Genomic DNA, 9743 nt, shown 5'->3' on the forward strand with positions numbered 1-9743 from the left:
GATCCACTGAAGGAACTGTGACTACTGGCTGTGGACACAGCTACTGTCTGAGCTGTGGCCAACAATTCCACTGGGACAATGAGGATGAGAGGAAGCTACAGTTGCTCTCATGTAGACAGACCTTCACACCGAGGCCTGTCCTGGTGAAAAACACCATGTTAGCTGATTCACTGGAGGAGCTGAAGAAGACTGGACCCTGGGAGTCACCGCTGATCACTGCTATGCTGACCCGAAGATGTGGCCTGTTATTTCTGCACTGGGGAGAAAACTGAAAGCTCTCAAGTCCTGTTTGGTTTGTTTTGGCCTCTTATTGTGAAAAACACCTCCAGCCTCATTTTCAGTCACCTATTTAAGACGCATGCTGGTGGAGCCTCCCGAGAAGCTCCAGGGAGAACATCTGCTCCCGCCAATGAGGGGTGAGGAAGATGTTCTGCCGCACTGATCAGCAGTGGAGTTTGTTATTCTGCTCTGTGGATGAACATAAACATCACACAGTGTCAGCTGCAGCAGAAAGGGGGACTGAGCAGAGAGAGCTCGGGCTGAGGAGACAAACAATCCAGCAGAGAGTCCAGGACAGAGAGAAAGATGAAGCTGCTTCAACAGGAGGAGGAGGCTGTCAATGGCTCTGCTGATAAAGGAAGGACAGTGAGAAGATCTTCACTGAGCTGATCCGTCAGCTGGAAGAAAAGAAGCTCTGATGAAGCAGATCAGATCCCAGCAGCAAACTGAAGTGAGTCGAGTCAGAGAGCTTCAGGAGAGACTGGAGCAGGAGATCACTGAGCTGAAGAGGAAAGACCATGAACTGGAAGTGGCTCTCAGACACAGAGAGGATCACAACCAGTTTTCTACACAACCACCCTCACTGTCACCACTAGGGAATCTACACACTATCCAGCCTCAGATCCGTCCCCGAGGCACGGAGGACGTGGACAGTGGAAGCTGTCACAGGTCAGAGGTCACTTAGCAGACATTCTGAGTGAGACAGGGACAAAGATTTTACAGATTGTGTCTCAAGTGGATGTTTTACTGCCACAACCAGAGCCCAAGACCAGAGCTGACCTCTCTTTAAAATATTCACAGGAAATCAAACTGGATCCAAAACACAGTAAACAAACATCTGTTATTATCTCAGGGAAACAGGAAAAGTAACATTAATGAGTAAAGAACAGTCTTATTCTGTTCACCCAGACAGATTCAATGTTTGGTGGCAGGTTCTGAGTAGAGAGAGTCTGACTGGACGTTGTTACTGGGAGGTGGGGATGAGAGGACTAGTTGATGTAGCAGTCACATACAAGAATATCAGCAGAGCAGGAGACTCAGGATGTCGATTTGGATTCAATGATAAATCTTGGTTGTTACATTGTTATAGAAACAGTTATATCTTTTATTACAACAGGATCATGACTCCAGTGTCAGGTCCTCGGTCCTCCAGAGTAGGAGTGTACCTGGATCACAGTGCAGGTGTTCTGTCCTTCTACAGAGTCTCTGACACCATGACTCTCCTCCACCGAGTCCAGACCACATTCACTCAGCCTCTCTATGCTGGAGTTTGGGTTCATTCTGGATCCACAGCTGAGTTCCGTAAACTCAAATAGACTTGAGTCATTAAAAGCAGTGATTTAAACCTGGTGGAATTTGATTGATTGATTGATTTAGATTCTGTGTTTTTATCATTTACTTCTTTTGTCTCCATGTTTGTTGCTCAAAGTTCGTCGTCGTGACGTTTCTGCTCCGCACAGAGATCAGCTGTCAATCGTGCCACTGACCTTCCTGCACCACAGATATTCAGTTCTCACTTTGTAAAGACAGAAATTCTACAATGACACTGACATTAATGTGTTTGAAAGAAATAATGTTGCTGTTGTTTTCTAAATCAATGTAGAAATAAGGTTCCTGATGGTTTATAACCTGTATTGATCCCATCATCATCAATGAGCTGATTATTGGTTCTTTCTTTTCCACATGTGAGATGGAGGTGAAACAACTGACTGTGTGTCCATGACTCACTGAACAAGAGTCATTGAACAGACTTACTGATGAAATGAACTCAGAGCGTCAACATGTCCAACAGATCGACTCTTCACTTTGGTTTGATTTACAGTCCATCAGTGTTATGGGATGTTAGGTCACAATGTAAATGGGAACCTGGTTTGTTTTATCACGGCTCATCTCTGTAAAGTGTGAATCCACTCATTCTCGTTGTATTTACATATTTAGTGAACGGGCATATTTATCTGCTGCTGCGTAGGGTTTCTGTTCTTTTTGATTTTCATGATCTGAACTAGCAGTTCCACTGGAGAGTGTCTGATCGAGTCCCTCTGAGGGTTTGTTCTGCAGCTCTCATCACATTTGGATAAGCTGTATTTTGGTGAAACCTGAGAATTCAGAATCCATCAGAGGGCAGTGTTTAACATCTGTCCCTATTTTATTCTCTATGTAAAAACCTTTTAAAATTAAACAGCAGCAGCAACACACTGCAGCAGCTGTTACTTTCTGTTTCCTGCAGAGGGCGACAGTTTCACACCAATTAGAACAGCTTACTGTCTCAATAACACCTCTAGTGGACAACAGGGGAGAGGTTGTGTGAATGGGAATAACTTAAATAAACATTCAAAGTCATCACTACCTGCTCCTGTCTGCGTGTTTGATTCTTTATTACATTACAGGATTACTGCATAACTGCTTCACTGATTTCATGAAGTGCTTCAGAAGGGATGAGGTATGAGGACCAAGTGAAGAACACATAGATTTCCAGAGCAGGTCCAGGGACCATTTCCTTCTTCAACATGGGTGGAGGTTTGGACTAATTTAAGATTTAACATTTGCTCATGTTAACAAAATGGAAAATGTTGTAATTATGCAGCTTCATGATCAGAATGGTTTATTATTATGGAATTAATTCCCCAGTCCTTTAAAAGACAGTTTTCTATCAACTGTTCACAGTCATTAACTTCAGTGAAAGCATATTTGCGTTTTAAGTGGGAAAGAACAAATATTTCACTCGTCGTTAGTAGAAATATATTTAAAGATTTTAAATTGGAAATACATTTAGCTTTGATTAGGGTCTCTAGTTTTTCTTATTTGGGTTTAACATCACCAGTGGGATGCATTCTGATCTTCATGTTCATGTGGAGCTGGTAACCAAGGTACTTTATGATCCTGCTCTGATTTTAAAACACAGGAATACATAGTTTTGTATCTGGGATGTGTGTGATCCAGTCACATTCAGAACAAATCACATCATAAAACACACTAAGTTCTCACCACTGCCAACACAACACTGAGCTGCCACTAGAGGTCGCTGTTTCTGAACCTTAAGTTCTGAAAGTGTTCTCTCTTTTCTCTTCTGCATAAAGGTCAAAGTTATGTTTCACTTTTCTCATAGATTTTAAAATCTAACTCAAAAACCATTTACTGTGTTTCAATAAAAAAAAAGCTGAGTTAAATTTTGTATGAAAACAAAGCAGTTCTGCAGAAAGTGACCGGTCAGGGAAAAGTTGGTCTTTGTGCACTCACACCTCTCAGGTTCATCGTTGATCTGCACAGTGAGGGAACGTGTCCCAGTTGCCGTCAGCCTCGTCACCATCTTCTTCCTCTTCTTCCTCTTCTTCCTCTTCTTCCTCTTCTCCCTCACGGCCGCTCTGGTCTCAGTCTCATTGCAGCCGGACGCCTTCTTCTCCATCACCATGGCAACCATTTGGTTCATCAATGGGGAGTCACAAACTGTCACACCAGCGTCAGACTCTGCTTTAAAACATGGACCCTATATAGAGATCTATAGAGTCTTTATATAAGTCAACCGATCACAGTAATGTGTGTGTGTGTGTGTGTGTGTGTGTGTGTGTGTGTGTGTGTGTGTGTGTGTGTGTGTCTCTGTCTGTCTCTGTGTGTGCCTTTACTGTCTGTCTGTCGTCTTCTCAGGGATGAGTTTTGTCTTGAAAGCGTTGGTGGGGACGGTGGAGGAAGAACTGGTCTGGGCTCATGTGGAGGGAGAGAGGGATTTGGCCGGCCTTGTCAGAGGACAAGATGCAGCCTGAGGCGACTCCGTGTCTGGGGTCCTGCAGCGAGAGGCTGAAGTCTGACGTCGTCCCAGTACACGAGGAGGAGCAGGATCATAAACAACGACCCCAGAATGAACGCCACTCGTAGACCCCGCCATAAGCCCATGGTTACATCGAATCCAGCGCCGTGATTGGTGAAGAAAAGAGGAAGAGGTTATCTCAGCTGTCTACTTTTGTAGTTTTTCATTCTTCTATGAGTGAGTTTGTAGTTGTTAATTTTACTCGTTTTTCTTTATTTGTTTTGAGATGTGCTTTATAAATAAAGATGTGATTTATTATTATTAAATGCATCTATTTGATTTGACTTTAATTGTTACTGTATGTTGTGAATGAAGGATAACACACTCTGCCTCTCACTGAAAGCTCCTCTTAACAACAGGTATGAACAGGCCGTCAGAAATGCAGTAACCAAAAACTAACAACGACACAACCAGCTCCTCCTGTCAGAAAATTTCTTTGTCTCCTCTTCACAGGTGTGTCACGTAAGGACCAGTGAACAACAAGGTGTGACTTGTTGGAGATGGTCACTGCAGGGAGTGAAGGAGAGGGAGGAGCAGAGATCTGTTTCTGTTAAGAGGAAGTGAATCTATTCTACAGTCAATGACACCAGGTGAAATGGCGCAGCAAGAAAATCAACTGACAGAGAAAGATTCTGCTGGTTCGATCTGTCTGGATCCACTGAGGGATCCGTGACTACTGGCTGTGGACACAGCTACTGTCTGAGCTGTATTAACACCCACTGGGACAATGAGGATGAGAGAGGAAGCACAGCTGTTCTCAGTGTAGACAGAGACCTCACACCGAGGCCTGTCCTGGTGAAAAGCACCATGTTAGCTGATTTAGTGGAGGAGCTGAAGAAGACTGGACTCCTGCTGCTCCCAAGCGATCACTGCTAAGGCTGGACCTGAAGATGTGGCCTGTGATTTCTGCACTGGGAGAAAACTGAAAGCTCTCAAGTCCTGTTTGGTTTGTTTGGTGTCTTATTGGGAAAAACACCTCCAGCCTCATTTTCAGTCAGCTCCATTTAAGAAGCACAAGCTGGTGGAGCCCGAAGAAGCTCCACAGGAGAACATCTGCTCGCTAATGATGAGGTGATGAAGATGTCTGCCGCACTGATCAGCAGTGTATTCATATCTCTGCTCTGTGGATGAACATAAAGACCACTTACACAGTTACAGCTGCAGCAGAAAGGACTGAGAGGCAGAGAGAGCTCGGCTGAGGAGACAAACAATCCAGCAGGGACTCCAGGACAGAGAGAAAGTGATGGAAGCTGTCTAACAGAAGGAGGAGGCCATCAATGGCTCTGCTGATAAGCAGTGAAGGACAGTGAGAAGATCTTCACTGAGCTGATCTGTCTGCTGAAGAAAAGAAGCTCTGATGAGGCAGCAGATCAGATCCAAGCAGCAAACTGAAGTGAGTCGAGTCAGAGAGTCAGGAGAGACTGGAGCAGGAGATCACTGAGCTGAAGAGGAAAGACCATGAACTGAAGCAGTTCTCAGACACAGAGAGGATCACAACCAGTTTCCTACACAACTACCCCTCACTGTCACACAGTGAATCTACACACTCATCCAGCATCAGGATCCGTCCTCTGAGGTACTTTGAGGACGTGACAGCAGCTGTGTCACAGGTCAGAGGTCGACTACAGGACATTGTGGAGTGAGACAGAAAACAGAGATTTTACAGATTTTCAGGTCTCGGTGGATGTTTTACTGCCTCAACCAGAGCCCAAGACCAGAGCTGACTCCTTAAAATATTCACAGGAAATCACACTGGATCCAAACACAGTAAACAAAGATCTGTTATTATCTGAGGGAAACAGAAAAGTAACATTAATGAGTAAAGAACAGTCTTATTCTGATCACCCAGACAGATTCACTGTTTGGCGTCAGGTCCTGAGTAGAGAGAGTCTGACTGGACGTTGTTACTGGGAGGTGGAGGTGGAGGTGAGAGGACTAGTTAGTGTAGCAGTCACATACAAGAATATCAGCAGAGCAGGAGAGTCACAAGAATGTGTATTTGGATTCAATGATAAATCTTGGTCGTTACATTGTTATAGAAACAGTTATATCTTTTATTACAACAGCATCAGGACTCCAGTGTCAGGTCCTTGGTCCTCCAGAGTAGGAGTGTACCTGGATCACAGTGCAGGTGTTCTGTCCTTCTACAGCGTCACTGACACCATGACTCTCCTCCACAGAGTCCAGACCACATTCACTCAGCCTCTCTATGCTGGAGTTTGGGTTTGTTATTATTCTGGATCCACAGCTGAGTTCCGTGAACTGAAATAGACTTGAGTCATTAAAAGCAGTGATTTAAACTCATGGATCCTGTGTTCAGCTGGCTGATCCTGATAATAATGGCGGATCCTGTATCGTGTTGGCATCTGATAGTGGTGGTGGACCACGCATGGTAGTGACAGCTTTGACCGCGGACTATGATTACAACAAGACTGCTTGATGTATAATATTTCTCCTCAGATACTGACTCATTACTGACAATAATCAATCAACTCATTGACCTTCCATTATGCTAGAAAGTGTTTATTCTAATCAATCTTATCTTGCTGATGTTCTCCTTTACACGAGGCATCTATTGCACTTCAGTCCTCCTGGGAGAGGGATCCCTCACATGTGGCTCTGAGGTTTCTATGTTCTTTTAACCTGTTAAAAATGTTTTTTAGTCGTTTTTCCTTTCTCTTGTTGAGGGTTAAGAACAGAGGATGTCACACCTGTTAAAGCCCTATGAGACAGATTGTATTTGTGAATATGGGCCATACAAATAGTAAATTTTATTGATTGGATTGAGATTCTGTGTTTTTATCATTTCTTTTGTCTCCATGTTTGTTGCCCAAAGTCTGCTGTCAGACGCTTCTGTTTCAGACAGAGATCAGCTGTCAATCAAACACTGACCTTCCTGCACCACAGATATCTGTTCTCACTTTGTAAAGACAGAATTCTACAATGACACACTGACATGAATGTGTTTGAAAGAAATAATGTTGCTGTTGTTTTCTAAATCAATGTAGAAATAAGGTTCCTGATGTTTTATAACCTGTATTGATCCTGGATCATCAATGAGCTGATTAGTTGGTTCTTTTTCTTTCCACATGTGATGGAGGTGAAACAAACTGATTGTAATCCATGAACTCACTGAACAAGAGTCACTGAACAGACTTTACTGATGAAATGAATCAGAGCTGGCCAACATGTCCAACAGATCGACTTCACTTTGGTTTGATTTACAGTCCATCAGTGTTATGGGATGTTAGGTCACATTGTGAATGTGGAACCTGGTTTGTTTTATCACGGCTCATCTTTGTAAAGTTTGAATCCACTCGGCCCCTACTTTCAGGGACAGCATATTTAGTGAACGGGCATATTTATCTGCTGCTGCGTAGGTTTCGTTCTTTTTGATTTTCATGATCTGAACTAGCAGTTCCACTGAGAGTGTCCTGATCGAGTCCCTCTGAGGGTTTGTTCTGCAGCTCTCATCGCATTTGATAAGCTGTATTTGTGAATTTTGAGAATTCAGAATCACTAGAGGGCAGTGTTTAACATCTGTCCTTATTTCATTTCATGTAAAACCTTTAAAATCAAACAGCAGCGGAAACACTGCAGCAGCTGTTACTTTCTGTTTCCTGTAGAGGGCGACAGTTTCACACCACCAGGAACAGCTACTGTCTCACAGCACCCCTTAGTGGACAACAGGGAGAGGTTGTGCAGTGGGAATAACTTTAAATAAACATTCAAAGTCATTACTACCTGCTCCTGTCTGCGTGTTTGATTCTTTATTACATTACAGGATCACTATTAAACTGCTCACCGATTTCCATGAAGTGTTTGTGAAGGGATGAGGTATGAGGACCAAGTGAAGAACACATAGATTTAGAGCTGGTCCAGGAATTTTATTTCCTCTTCTTTAACATGGGCGGAGGTTTGGACTAATTTAGGATTTAACATTTTCTTATGTTAGAAATGGATAATGATGTAATTATGCAGCTTTATGATCAGAATGGTTTATTATTATGGAATTAATTCCCCAGTCCTTTAAAAGACAGTTTTCTATCAATTGTTCAGAGTCATTAGCTTCAGTGAAAGCATATTTGCGTTTTAAGTGGGAAAGAAAAAATATTTCACCCATCGTTGGTGGAAATATATTTAAAGATTTGAACTTTGAAATCCATCTAGGTTTGATTAGGGGCTTTAGATTTTTTCAGTTTGGGTTTTAAACACGTCAGTGTGATGCATTCTGATCTTCATGTTCATGTGGGGCTGGTAACCAAGGTACTTTATGATCCTGCTGTGATTTTAAAACACAGGAATACATAGTTTTATATCTAGGATGTGTGTGATCCAGTCACATTCAGAACAAATCACATCATAAAACACATTAAGTCCTCACAACTGCCAACACAACACTGAGCTGCCACTAGAGGTCGTTGTTTCTGAAGTTTAAGTTCTGAAAGTGTTCTCTTTCTCTTCTGCATAAACGTCAAAGTTATGTTTCACTTTTCTCATAGATTTTAAAATCTAACTCAAACCATTTATCATTGTGTTTCAATAAAAAAAGCTGAGTTAAATTTGTATGAAAACAAAGCAGTTCTATAGAAAGTCGCCAGACAGGGAAAAGTTGGTCTTTTGTGCACTCACATCTCTCAGGTCTATCAAGCGATCTGCAGGGTGAGGGAACGTGTCCCAGTTGCCGTCAGCCTCGTCACCATCTTCTTCCTCTTCTTCCTCTTCTTCCTCTTCTTCCTCTTCTTCCTCTTCTTCCTCTTCTCCCTCACGGCCGCTCTGGTCTCAGTCTCATTGCAGCCGGACACCTTCTTCTCCATCACCATGGCAACCATTTGGTTCATCAATGGGGAGTCACAAACTGTCACACCAGCGTCAGACCTCCTGCTTTAAAACATGGACCCTATATAGAGATCTATAGAGTCTTTATATAAGTCAAGCGATCACAGTAATGTGTGTGTCTGTGTGTGTGTATGTCTCTGTCTGTCTCTGTGTGTGCCTTACTGTCTGTCTCTCGTCTTCTCAGGGATGAGTTTGGCCCTGGTGCTGCTTGGTGGGGACGTGGAGGAAGAACTGGTCTGGGCTCTGGTGGTGGAGGGAGAGAGGGACGGGCCGGCAGTCGTCAGAGGACAAGATGCAGCCTGAGGCGACCGTGTGTCTGGGGTCCCAGCTGGTGGAGGCTGAAGCCCCTGACGTCGTCCCAGTACACGAGGAGGAGCAGGATCATCAACAACGACCCCAGAATGAACGCCACTCGTAGACCCCGCCATAAGCCCATGGTTACATCGAATCCAGCGCCGTGATTGGTGAAGAAAAGAGGAAGAGGTTATCTCAGCTGTCAACTTTTTTAGTTTTTCATTCTTCTATAAGTGAGTTTGTATTTGTAATTTTATTCGTTTTTCTTTATTTGTTTTGAGGTGTGCTTTATAAATAAAGATATGATTTATTATTATTAAATGCATCTATTTGATTTGACTTTAATTGTTACTGTATGTTGTGAATGACCTCCCAGTCAGGATATTTCTGTGTCTCCTCCCTTCACAGGTGTGTCAGTGTAAGGACCAGTGAACAACAAGGTGTGGACTGTTGGAGATGAGTCACTGCAGGAAGTGAATGAGAGAGGGAGGAGCAGAGATCTGTTTCTGTTCAGAGGAAGTGAAACTAT

The 9743-nt window shown here is 43.3% G+C and overlaps 2 pseudogenes; both read left to right on the top strand.

Annotated features, from left to right (window-relative positions):
* The first annotated feature begins 509 nt into the window (after positions 1-509).
* On the top strand, positions 510-4037 carry LOC124854569 (annotated as a pseudogene).
* A 1210-nt stretch (positions 4038-5247) lies between these two features.
* LOC118103809 lies at positions 5248-6448 on the top strand (annotated as a pseudogene).
* Positions 6449-9743: the final 3295 nt, after the last annotated feature.

Source organism: Hippoglossus stenolepis, chromosome 2 (genome assembly GCF_022539355.2).
Source record: "Hippoglossus stenolepis isolate QCI-W04-F060 chromosome 2, HSTE1.2, whole genome shotgun sequence".
NCBI classification, from domain to species: Eukaryota; Metazoa; Chordata; class Actinopteri; order Pleuronectiformes; family Pleuronectidae; genus Hippoglossus; species Hippoglossus stenolepis.